General features: G+C 43.4%; 1 long non-coding RNA gene across 1 annotated transcript; it reads right to left on the bottom strand.

Annotated features, from left to right (window-relative positions):
- Positions 1-7,950: 7,950 nt before the first annotated feature.
- On the bottom strand, positions 7,951-11,548 carry LOC307045391. Its single transcript, XR_013809903.1, has 2 exons — positions 11,409-11,548; positions 7,951-9,660 (listed from the first exon to the last, which is right to left on the bottom strand). It is a non-coding gene; the product is annotated as an uncharacterized lncRNA (long non-coding RNA).
- Positions 11,549-11,925: the final 377 nt, after the last annotated feature.

Genomic DNA, 11,925 nt, shown 5'->3' with positions numbered 1-11,925 from the left:
CGAAGCACTGCAGTCTGGTCCATTGGTTAAGTTCCATTGCTTTGATCATATTTGTAGCGTTGTCTGTTGTTATGCACGTCTGGGCCTCTTCTTTTAGACCCCAGTTGGCCAAGCACTCCTTCAGCCCCATGGCAATATTCTCCCCTGTATGGTCAGTGGGGAAGTATGCTGTCTGCAGGCAGCGGCTACACAACTCGAAGTTGGCGTTGACGAAATGCACGGTCAAACTCATGTAGGGCTCGGTCGTTCTGCTTGACCACAGATCAGTAGTTGACGCATAAAACTCTGTGTTTTCCAGATCATTTAGAACTTTAGCCTTACATTCTGTGTAGAGCTGTGGGATGGCAACTTGATTGAAGTATGTGCGGGAGGGCAGAACATACCTCTTATCCATTGTGCGTAGCAAACTTTTAAATGCGTCTTTGGTCACTGTGTTTACAGACACCATGTCCTTCGATATGTAAGTCGTTACGGCAGCGGTAATCTCCTTGTGTCTTCGGCTAGTTTTTTCATAAGGCGTCACACTGGCGAACGATGATGTTATTGTTGGCTGACTTGCCGAAGTATGGCTGCTGCTTGATGTTTCACGGTTCTTTTTCGCCATGCACTGCTCATACAAGTTCAGGTGGTGAACTCTCAAGTGGCGATGTAAATTGGTGGTATTGCCAGCCGATGTAGCCACTTTTACACGACATGTTTGGCACATCACCTGTTTCTGGTGTTCATCATCATCCTCAAATCCAAAATACTGCCAAATGACCGACGTGCTGTTTCTTTTTGGTATTAATTTAGTCGGCTCCGCTTCTGCTCCCGCTTCTGCCATGCTTGACATTTAATGACGAGCTACACACTGATTGGGGTGGAGAACACGTCATCTGGTCACGCGCAGGCTGCAGCTTTCTGATTGGTAGCTGGCACAGAGCCTTGGGCATTCATGTGAAATTATTGACGAAATTATTATTATTATGCACCAAGAAAAACCGCAGCTTTGACGATCCCAAAATCGTGTTGTCTGAGATCGCGATTTTCGGTCTAAAACGATAGATCGTTCAGCCCGGCCCTGCCCCGACGTCTGACGTCCAAAAGACGGTGCACCGTATAAGCAGGGTGATTGTCGATAATACGGGCGGGAGGAGGGGGTAAGGCCGGAGGGCTCAATTCACTGGTGTGAAACGGCTTAATCTGAGACACGTGGAAAGTGGGGTGAATTCTCAGAGCTCTGGGAAGCTTCAACCGGACTGCGGAAGGGTTAATGATCCTTAGGATGGGAAAAGGACCAATGAATAGAGGGGAAAGCTTCTTGGACTCAGAGATGAGAGGAATGTTGCGGGAGGACAACCAGACTGACTGGCCTGGGACGTATGGGGGAGCTGCCTTTCTGTGACGGTTGGCTGATCGCTGGTTCCGTGCAGAAGTCTGGAGAAGGGCAGATCGTGTATCTCTCCAGATCTTCTGACAGCGACACACATGCTGCTGGACTGAGGGAACTGCTAAGTCTCGCTCCTCTTCGGGGAACAGGGGCGGCTGGTACCCTAATGAAGCCTCAAAGGGGGAGAGACCAGTAGCGGAGCAGGTGAGTGAGTTGTGGGAGTACTCAACCCAGGAGAGATGAGAGCTCCAAGTAGAGGGGTTTCGGTCGGTGATGCAGCGGAGAGCTGACTCCAGGTCCTGATTTGTTCGTTCTGTTTGCCCGTTTGATTGGGGGTGATATCCAGAAGTCAGGCGGACTGAGGCTCCCAGGCATTGACAAAACTCCTTCCAAACTCGAGAGGTGAACTGGGGACCACGGTCTGAGACAATGTCGGAAGGGATACCATGTTACCGGAAAAAATGTTCTGTGAGGGGTTGGGAGGTCTCCAGGGCTGACGGGAGTTTTGGAAGGGCAATGAAGTGAGCCGACTTGGAAAACCGGTCTACTACAGTGAGGATTGTGGTGTTGCCCTGGGAGGGGGACAGGCCGGTAACAAAATCCAGTGCGATGTGTGACCAGGGACGACTAGGGATAGGTAGGGGCTGGAGAAACCCTGCAGGAGACTGGTGGGAGGACTTGCTCCTAGCACACGTGGGAAAGGCAGAAACGTACTCCAGAGTGTGCCTGTTGATCGTTGGCCACCAGAAATGTCTCTTAAGGAAAGAAAGAGTGCGGTTTACTCCGGGATGGATTGAGAACCGGGAATTGTGGACCCACTGTAGAACCTTGGAGCGGGCAGCATCAGGAACAAACCGACGGTTCGGAGGACCATTGCCTGGGTCTGGTTGCTCTCTCAATGCCTCCAGGATGGTGTTATTAATCTCCCAAGAGAGGGTGCCTACTACACAACTCTTGGGAAGGATTGAAGCATCTGGAGGCTCGGGAGAGTCAGGAGAGTATAGCCTAGACAGAGCATCGGGCTTTACATTCCTGGAGCCAGGGCGGAAGGTGAGGCAAAAGTCGAAGCGACAGAAGAACAGAGCCCACCTGGCCTGTCGGGAGTTCAGTCGCTTTGCAGACTGGATGTAGGAGAGATTTTTGTGGTCCGTCCAGACCAGGAAAGGCTGCCTTCGAGCCAGTGTCTTCACTCCTCTAGTGCCAACTTAACAGCCAGAAGCTCCCTGTTACCAAATTCATAATTGCGCTCCGCAGGAGAGAGGCGACGTGAAAAAAAAGCACAGGTATGGAGGATGTTATCAGGACCAGCCGTCTGAGACAAAACTGCTCCTACTCCAGTGTCAGACGCGTCCACCTCCACAACAAACTGCTTCTCTGTGTCTGGCTGAATAAGGATGGGAGCTGAGGTGAACAAAGACTTGAGTTTGATGAAAGCTCTGTTAGCCTCCGGAGTCCAACAAAACGTGATGTTGACGGAGGTGAGTCTGGAGAGAGGTGCAGCTACCTTACTGAAGTTCCGGATGAAGCGACGGTAAAAGTTGGCAAATCCCATAAACCTCTGGAGCTCCCTCCTTGTACAGATGTAGCGATTCATTTCAGACAGTTTGAAACGCGAGGGCCGTGATTGGTACGTGATCTGCCCTCGCTCAAGGGAAAACCTCCAGTTTGACTTGAGACCACCCCCTTGATAGATAAATGTAATTATAATGAAGCCAGCTGCAATGGATCATTGATCCACCAGGGGGTGCAGTGGGGTTCCACACTGGAGCTCATGTGAAATAAAGTCAGATACAGTATGCTGGATGTACAGCGGAACTTTGTTAAAATCCATATGTCACGGATATCATACTCTGTGCTAAATAAGAGACATGTAATCATTTACAAAACATCACCATGTTGTTATTTGACAAAATAATGTTGTTTAGTCGAAAAAAAACGAACAGGAGGAAATGCAGCCCGGCTCTCGATTTTTAATCCTAATTTAATCATCATCTTCACCACGATCATTTATGTTTATGTTTGCCGAATTGACATGAAATCACTGACACATATGAATATACTGTATTCAACTTCATTAAAACGTTATTAACGTGCCTAAACTCAGTAATTCACTAAAAATATTTATATTTTAATGGAGCCTCGTCGGCAGATCAGGATCCCAAAGCGTGGCGGAGGGATCCTGATCTGCATGACGGGTGCTATTTTCCCCATAAGGAACAAGTCGCTGCAAATTATCCCGCTTATTACACGGCCACATTCTCAACAAAGTAACGACATGACTCCCAATATTAATTTAAATGCTTTTATGGATTTAGAAAATGTTTTTATTGATTTAAAAAATAGTTGTATGTATTGATTTAAATTGACATGCATCAGCTAAGAAAAATAGTCTGTTGTTACCGTTTTTTAAACAGTCTGAATGAAACGGCAGCTCTCAGCTGTGTATTTACACAACTAATGGCCCATCAACCACAGCTCTCTCCCCCCCCTCCCCCCTGATCTTTCTTCCCCAGCAGCTAAATTAACTGGATGTTACTCTGAGTGACCATAGACTGTATGTGACAAGCTTACAGTTAGTGACGTAACAACACCATAAAAGCTGGTGGGTTGAAAGCAATACGGGAGGTAAAAATAACTAGAATAATTGTGATTCATTTATTGTGGCTTTTATGTTTTTAGGTATAAAATGTTATGTAATTCAGGCTTATAGTTCACCCTTCTCTAAAAGCCTTCAACAATGACAATATTCATAGTAATTTAATAAATCCTTCCAACACACATTGTAAAAAATAGCCTACTGTAAGTTAAGAAATCATTCCAATATGTACATCTTCTGATGTAACAACAATAACATTATAAATAGTAACTAGCTGAACATGGTATTGCACATTTAGCTTTGAGTGTTACTGACCTGAGATGTTTTTATTACATTAATTAAGGCGACTGAGGCTTTTTAACATACAGGGATGCAAACTCATCAGGTATGAAAAAGGTGACAAGGATCCGAGCCCCCGGCTCCCCCACCCCACGGAATAACAGAGGATTTTAGCAGTCAGAACAACTAAAGCAGCAGTGTTAATAATAACAGAAACGCCAAAGAGTCACATCTAATATAAATATATAAAAGCATTTATTTTAAATTGTGTAGCAGTTAGTTTATAATTTTGGCAGCACTGTTGAGCATTTTGAAAATGTATTTTCGTGCCTCTGTGCAAGGCTTAAGTCTTTTTATCTTTATAGCCACATGGTGTAAAGTAACTAAGTTCATAAACTCAACAAGTACTATACTTGGGCACAATTTTGAGATACTTGTACTTTATTTAAGTATTTCAATGTTTTGCTACTTTGTTCTTCTACTCCACTACAGTTCAGAGGTACATGCTGTACTTTTCCTCCACTCCATGTATGTAATACCTTTAGTTACTTTACAGATGTGGATGAATGATGTGAAATATAATCAAGTGTTAATTCCGACTTTAGTTCCACCTGGAGTAAATCCACAAGCTACCCTGCAGTATACAAAGTCATTCAAACTAGCTGCACCTTTACCAGCTTTGAGAACACTTTCATGATCAATCATTATAAAACATATCATATCTATTATTCTGAAATGGACCAATCTGCACAATGACTACTTTTACTCTCGCTACTTTCACTATATTTTGATGATAATACTTTTCTACTTTTACTTGAGGAACATTTTGAATGCAGGACTTTTACTGTAACAGAGTATTCCTACACTCTGGGACTATTACTTTTACTCAAGTACAAGACCTGAGTACTTCTACTTTTACTCAAGTACAAGACCTGAGTGCTTCTACTTTTACTCAAGTACAAGATTTGAGTACTTGAACTTTTACTCTAGTACAAGATCTGTGTACTTTTACTCAAGTACAAGATCGGAGTACTTCTACTTTTACTCAAGTACAAGATCTGAGTACTTCTACCTTTACTCAAGTACAATATATACTTATACCACCTCTGTTTATAGCCTATGAAAAAAACTATTAGAAATAGAAGGCTAAAGCTAACGTTAGCAGATAGTGACAATGTATGCTAGCTAGCTAGCTCAACGATTCCTTAAATAATATTGCCACAGAAAAACGTTTCAGTTCACATCACGCTCTGCCGCTCCGACAGGGAGCTCTGCTCTGAACACCTGAACGGCCCGTTCTAACAGCTGTTCACCAGCGGTCCAGTCTGTGCCACAGTGACTACGGACGCACAGTTAATATTAACGAACGCACCCGTAGGTAATGTAGCTGCTGAAGCTAGACCATCATCTTGGAGCAGCAGAGCCTTATTATACATCCATGAGCAGAGCCGACAGGCAGGAAGACTCGAGCACACAGCTCGTACTTCATTATAATATATAAAAAAAGAACACCATGCGTGTCATGATGGCACATAACAGCTCACGGCCGCAGATTACTCCGGGTCCCAGCCCCCCCCATACCCCAAAAATATTTGTATTGCAGATCTACATGAATCACACAAACAACTTATTTTGGATTCAAAACGGCGAATTTCGCCGAAAGGTGACAAGTTTGCATCACTGAACATAGACAGAGCACAACTGAAACATAACATCTGAGATGTAACACCATAATACACTTTTCTGGGAGTCTTGGGATGTGAGGAGTGAGGGACACGGCTTAGAACGGGCGTGTCGCCTGGCAGGACAGGAGAGTGTGTGCACCAGTCTGCCTTGATCTATGAATTCATGTCCGTGACACTCACTGCTGCCCACAGCTGTTTTATAGAAGGACATTCCTTCACTTCATGAAAGTGTTTTAACCACACACCTCTACACACACATGACGGGTGTTATTTTCCCCATAAGGAACAAGTCGCTGCAAATTATCCCGCTTATTACACGGCCACATTCTCAACAAAGTAACGACATGACTCCCAATATTAATTGAAATGCTTTTATGGATTTAGAAAATGTTTTTATTGATTTAAAAAATAGTTGTATGTATTGATTTAAAAAATAGTTGTATGTATTGATTTAAATTGACATGCATCCGCTAAGAAAAATAGTCCGTTGTTACAGTTTTTTAAACAGTCTGAATGAAACGGCAGCTCTCAGCTGTGTATTTCAGTGATGCAAATTAGTCGCTTTTCGGCGCCTCCCGCTTTTTTAACGCTGATTTGGGTGACTTGTGTAATTCGTGGAGAACCGAAGAGTTTCCGTTTTGGGGGGGGGGCAGTCCGTCCGACTGACTGACGGACGGACAACTTCTCACTTCAAAAAAGAAGAAGAAATCTAGATCGCAAAATAATTAAACAAGCGAGTGCCTGTTTTTCCAGGCCAAGGACAGGTTCATTGAACACAACACGAGCGTAACGTGTATTCACCATAGGTCTTCACGTGGTTATGTCTCGTCTGAAAGGAGTAACGGAGAGCATCGGAATGCCGCTCCAGCTCTTCAAATATTAGAGTACCCATAAGGAGCCGTACACATGCCACAGTGTTTGCGAGGCTGTGTCTTTAGTTGTAAGCACAGTGACGATCTGTTGTTATTAGCATCTGGTTAGCTAGCTATGCTAACGAATTTAAAGAGCTTTTCTACAACCAGGTGGAAGAGAGCTCTCTCCTGAGAGGCTCAAATAACCTCAGCTCAGTGAGGTTAGGCCACACCTTGATATGATCATTATAGTTATTAATGAGACATTAGAGACTAAATTATTAACAGGTATAAAATACTATATGACAGTAACAAAAAAAAGTTGTTAATAACAATAGAGTTTGAAAGGGGAGTGATTTGTAAAATATACAAAAAGAAAAATCTGCTTACAGTTCTGTTTCATATGGGTGTTGAAAGATGTATCCATAGATCTCCTCATGTTGCACCAGATTGATGCTTTTAACTTCAATATTTTAAAAAAAATCTTCCCGGGTGAGCATGCCCCCGAGAGGAGGTTAGGTCCCCCCCCACTTAAATCATGTTCACATGGATAGGATACTAAATACATTTGCACACATCTTGTGTCCATATCTTTCTGTTTTGGTGGTCATGCCACAACCGTGCACTTGAATGCATGCATGCATGCATGCATGCGTCAAACATGAGTCATGGTGAGATATCTGGATTAAGAGGTTGCTTTTTCTTTGCACAGCATTAAAGAAAGGCCAAATTAATGGGCTGTGATTTTAGTTTTTTTAAGCAGAGGTTGAGTTCAATAATTTGTACGGCCCTCGGAGGATGTTGTACAAATTGAAAGGAAAAAGGTTCCCCACCCCTGCTGTAAATAATAATAAAAACCGTTGATTCATAACTTAACATCTCTGTCTCCTATTGATCTGAGTAAATTATAAAGAACAGCCAGTTAATTGAAGGATTATAGCACAGGCCATTGTCAGATGGTATATTACGCAGTTTTTTTTCTGCTTCGAATAGTTCTCTCTTTTTTCACCATACCTGTGTTTGCATCACTGGTATTTACACCATTGTTTCCCAACCTTTTTTTTACCAAGGCACCCCTGAAAATATTTCTCGACCCCAAGGCACCCCAACTTTTTGTAGATTTAAAAACCACTTCAGAGCTTAAACTAAAAACCATAAATACACCATAAATTGGTTTTCAAATGTGTATTTAATTGAATAGAACATTTTATAGAACAAATAATGTATTCACACATAATAACAAGAACCAGACTAAAAATGTCAGCACCATTTCTATGATGAATTCAATATTATAAACAGGCCTACTAAGTATGCTCTTTTGTTTTGGCTGAAAATAGTAGGCCTACCTTTGTAAAAACACGAATACATATCAATACAGTTATTATTTGACATTTGGATTTCAAAAGAGGCAAGCCTATGATCACTTAGATTAAATAACTTAATAGAATTGGAGGGATGAAACAATGCCCTCTGACCTGACTGTGGTCATGTGACTCATCAACCACATCCCAAATTTGAAACATTCTGCATTTCGCTATCGAGATAATACTGATTGACAAAATCATAAATCATAAATTTATAAGAAAGGCACACAAATTAACATCCAAACATAAACATTTCTCAGACCGTTACACGGTGCTAGTGCGACACTTGTGCCTGCTTTTGTGAGCAGAGTCTCTTGATGCGTGGGGGGATAGTGGACAGCGCAACGCGGAGGTCCTGCTCCACTGACAGCCGGGTCCGGGTCTTGTTTTTGACATATGCGAGTGAGGAAAACGCCAGATCGCACAAGTAGGAGGTTGGAAACTGTAAAAGCACCTTGATGGCACTCTCTGAGAGGGATGGATACTCGTGTCCCACAAGCAGCCAAAATATATCCAGACGTAGTTCCCCGTGCTTCAGTTTCAGGGAGCGGTCCATAGATAGCTCTGCGAGTTCATCCTGAGCTCTGCTGTTTAAACTTGTGGCTGATATTAATGTTATTTTAGACTTCTTTTGCACTGCTGTTCCATCATGTTCTGTCATCCCTGCCTGTGTTGTTGAGGGCTGGGGTGCCTCTTTATTTATTGTCACTACGTAACGATCCGTCTTGAAATTATTTGGCGCGAGGATAAAAAGCTGCTCTGCACAGCGTAAACAATGACGGCTGACGTAAATCATGAGAATTTAAGCTGTTTAATATTTCTAAATCTGAGCAATATATGTTTTACTAGCTTATGAACTTCATTGTACATCTAATAAAATAAAGTGTATATGAAGTGAAGTTTATTAAGTGAGAAAAAAATGTGGAACATAAAAATACGTTTTTTTGCGGCACACTTGGACAGTGCTCGCGGCACCCCAGTGTGGGGGGGCACAGGTTACTCTGAGTGACAAGCTTACAATTAGACACAACACTGTCATTGCAAGTGACCCTCAGTTGACTTTTATGTTCAACTGCTAAATTAGTGCGTTAGTGAGACCAAAAGGCATGACCAGATATTCAAAATGGCCCAATGGAGCGTTAAACGCTGTCTTCCATTCATCCCCCTGGCGGATGCGGATCAGATGATAGGCGTTTCGAAGGTCAAGCTTGGTGAACAGGGTTGCCTCTTGGAGAGGTTCAAAAGCTGAGGTGAGAAGGGGTAATGGGTACTTGTTCTTAACCGTGATATTGTTTACCCCCCGAAAGTCTATGCAAGGTCGTAGTGACTTATCCTTCTTGCCTACAAAGAAGAACCCGGCACCCACAGGATTGTAGAGGCGGCTGGAGGGTTAGAGGAGCTCCAGGGAGCAGATCAATTGGGCAGTCATAGGGTCGGTGGGGAGGAAGAGAGAGAGCCCTCTCTTTGCTGAAGACCCGACACAGGTCGTGGTAAGTAGCAGGAACACCAGTCAAATCTACAGATGCATCAGAGCAGACAACAGGATTTGGGGAAACAGAAGTTGAAGTTCTGGCAGAACACAGGCAGTTAGCGAGAAAGTGCTGATCCCATTCAATAATCCTTCCCTTATTCCAATCAATGTGTGGGTTGTGAGTAAGTAGCCACGGGTAACCCAAAACCAGAGGTGTGGAAGGAGAGGATATTACCTTTAATTGGATAAGTTTACGGTGGTTTCCCGAGGTGATTAAAGTCACAAGGGGTGACTGTGCTGTGACTGAGGAGATTTGTCCATTTAGAGCATAGGCAGTTAACGGTTCCTCTAGAGCAGGGGTCACCAACCTTTTTGTCACCGAGGGCTACTTCAAGGGTACTGAGTAATACAAAGGGCTACTTGTTTGATACAAACTTCCTGAATAACATAATTGCACGGTTCACCTTTAATGATAATATTATTATTAATAATAATCAGAATACATATTAATTTACTGTATGTGAAGGACTGTCTAATCACATGTTAATGTTAATTATTCCTCACAATAATTATTAACAATGATTTACCATTGCTATAGCAACCCCATTGTTTTGTTATGAAAATGTATCTATATTTCTCATTCTCGCGAGATCTATCAGGGGTCGTTGTAATGCTGCGTTCACACCGGACGCGACTTTGCTCTAATCGCTCGAGTTTCACCGCTGCTGCCAGCTGTGTTTACTCGCATCATTCAAACAAGACGCGTTGGCTCGGGAGATACAACTACAACAAAATGAACATATTTTACCGTGATTAAATTGTAATACACGTTTCTAAATGATGCCGAAGTAACAACATACTGATACCGTTTAGTAAAAACCATGAATTAATGCTTGACAAGTCTGCAGACAAGACGGCAGGCGAAAAACCTTTTTAAATGCTTGTTTTCTGAATGGAGATTGGGTCGACCAGGCTAAGCTAACGTTGTATATGCTCATTCCACACTCATAACAACGGCCTACAGACATAAATAAACCAGTGACTGTATTCACCATGACACAGACAGTCTGTAGTTTGTACTTGTTTAACTTTTGTCCAGTTTCTGAAAAGATATGAGGAGCTGTGATCTCTGTTTGCTAACTGCTAACAGCTAACTGCTGATGTTTTCTGGTTGAACGTCAGTGGCAGTGTGTTTGCGGTGTGGTGATGAGGCCCATGATCGTAGCTGCTCATGCTAGCTTGTCTCAGCTAAAGATGGAACGGAGATTTGGTGCGTGGAGTTCAACTCTGAACCTATCTGGGGTCAGAGTTCAATTTCACGCACCAAATCTCCATTTCACTTACATATGTACATACAAAATGTGTGCTTTTAAAATGTTATATTCAATATGGTCATTTTAAAAATTAAAAATGTATTCAATAATTTTTTTAGACGGAGCTCCATGGTGACTTGTGCTATTTTTAGAACATGCACGCGGGCTACCAATTTCCCCCCTGCAGGCGACTTAGTGCCCGCGGGCACCGCGTTGGCTACCCCTGCTCTAGAGGCTCCAGGCAGATTCCCAGTTATTCAGCTAGCTCACGGTCCAAAAAGCTATCCTCCGCACCAGATTCAATGAGAGCCTGGAGAGGCAATGTCATAAAATTAACACAGAGCTTGGCGGGAATTAGAAAACGACTCAAGGATGGGGGTAGAGATGATTGCTGTGGACTCGTGCGCACGCTGGACGACGGGTGGAAAGAGGGAGGTCTAGACACAGAGTGAGCAGAGTAGGAGGAAAAACTGGGCTTACTGAGTGAGGCTGGTGAATCCCTCCGTGTCCGCTCAGCTCAGCGCTCCCGCAGACGACAGTCCAAACGAGACACTAAGGAAATCAGCTCTGTGAGATCCGCTGGAACGTCTCGTGCTGCCAATTTGTCCCGAAGCTGGTCCCTTAATTCTCTCAAAAACACCGCCTTGAGAGCCGCCTCTTCCCATCGAGCCTCTGCAGCGAGTGTGTGAAACTCAATGGAGTAATCAACCACTGTCCAGCTTCCTTGTTGCAGGCTAAGCAGCTTATTCTCTGCGGAGCTAGAGGGGTTGGGATGATCAAAAACAGCTGAGAACCGATCAGAGAAGCTCTCAAAACGTAGAGTGTCAAAATTCACCGAAGAGTTTAAAGCCTCTGCCCAGGTTAAAGCTCTCCCGCGGAGCAAACCCAAAACAAAATTGATCCTCGTTGCTTCTGCAACAAATGCAACAGGACGCTGGCGAAAAACCTTGTTACATTGAAACAAAAAACCTCTGCATTTCTCCACCTCTCCGTGAAA

Source organism: Notothenia rossii (genome assembly GCF_949606895.1).
Source record: "Notothenia rossii genome assembly, chromosome: 6".
In the NCBI taxonomy this organism is placed as follows: Eukaryota; Metazoa; Chordata; class Actinopteri; order Perciformes; family Nototheniidae; genus Notothenia; species Notothenia rossii.
The sequence above is the reverse complement of the archived record's forward strand: the minus strand, read 5'-3'. Positions and strand labels throughout refer to the sequence as shown.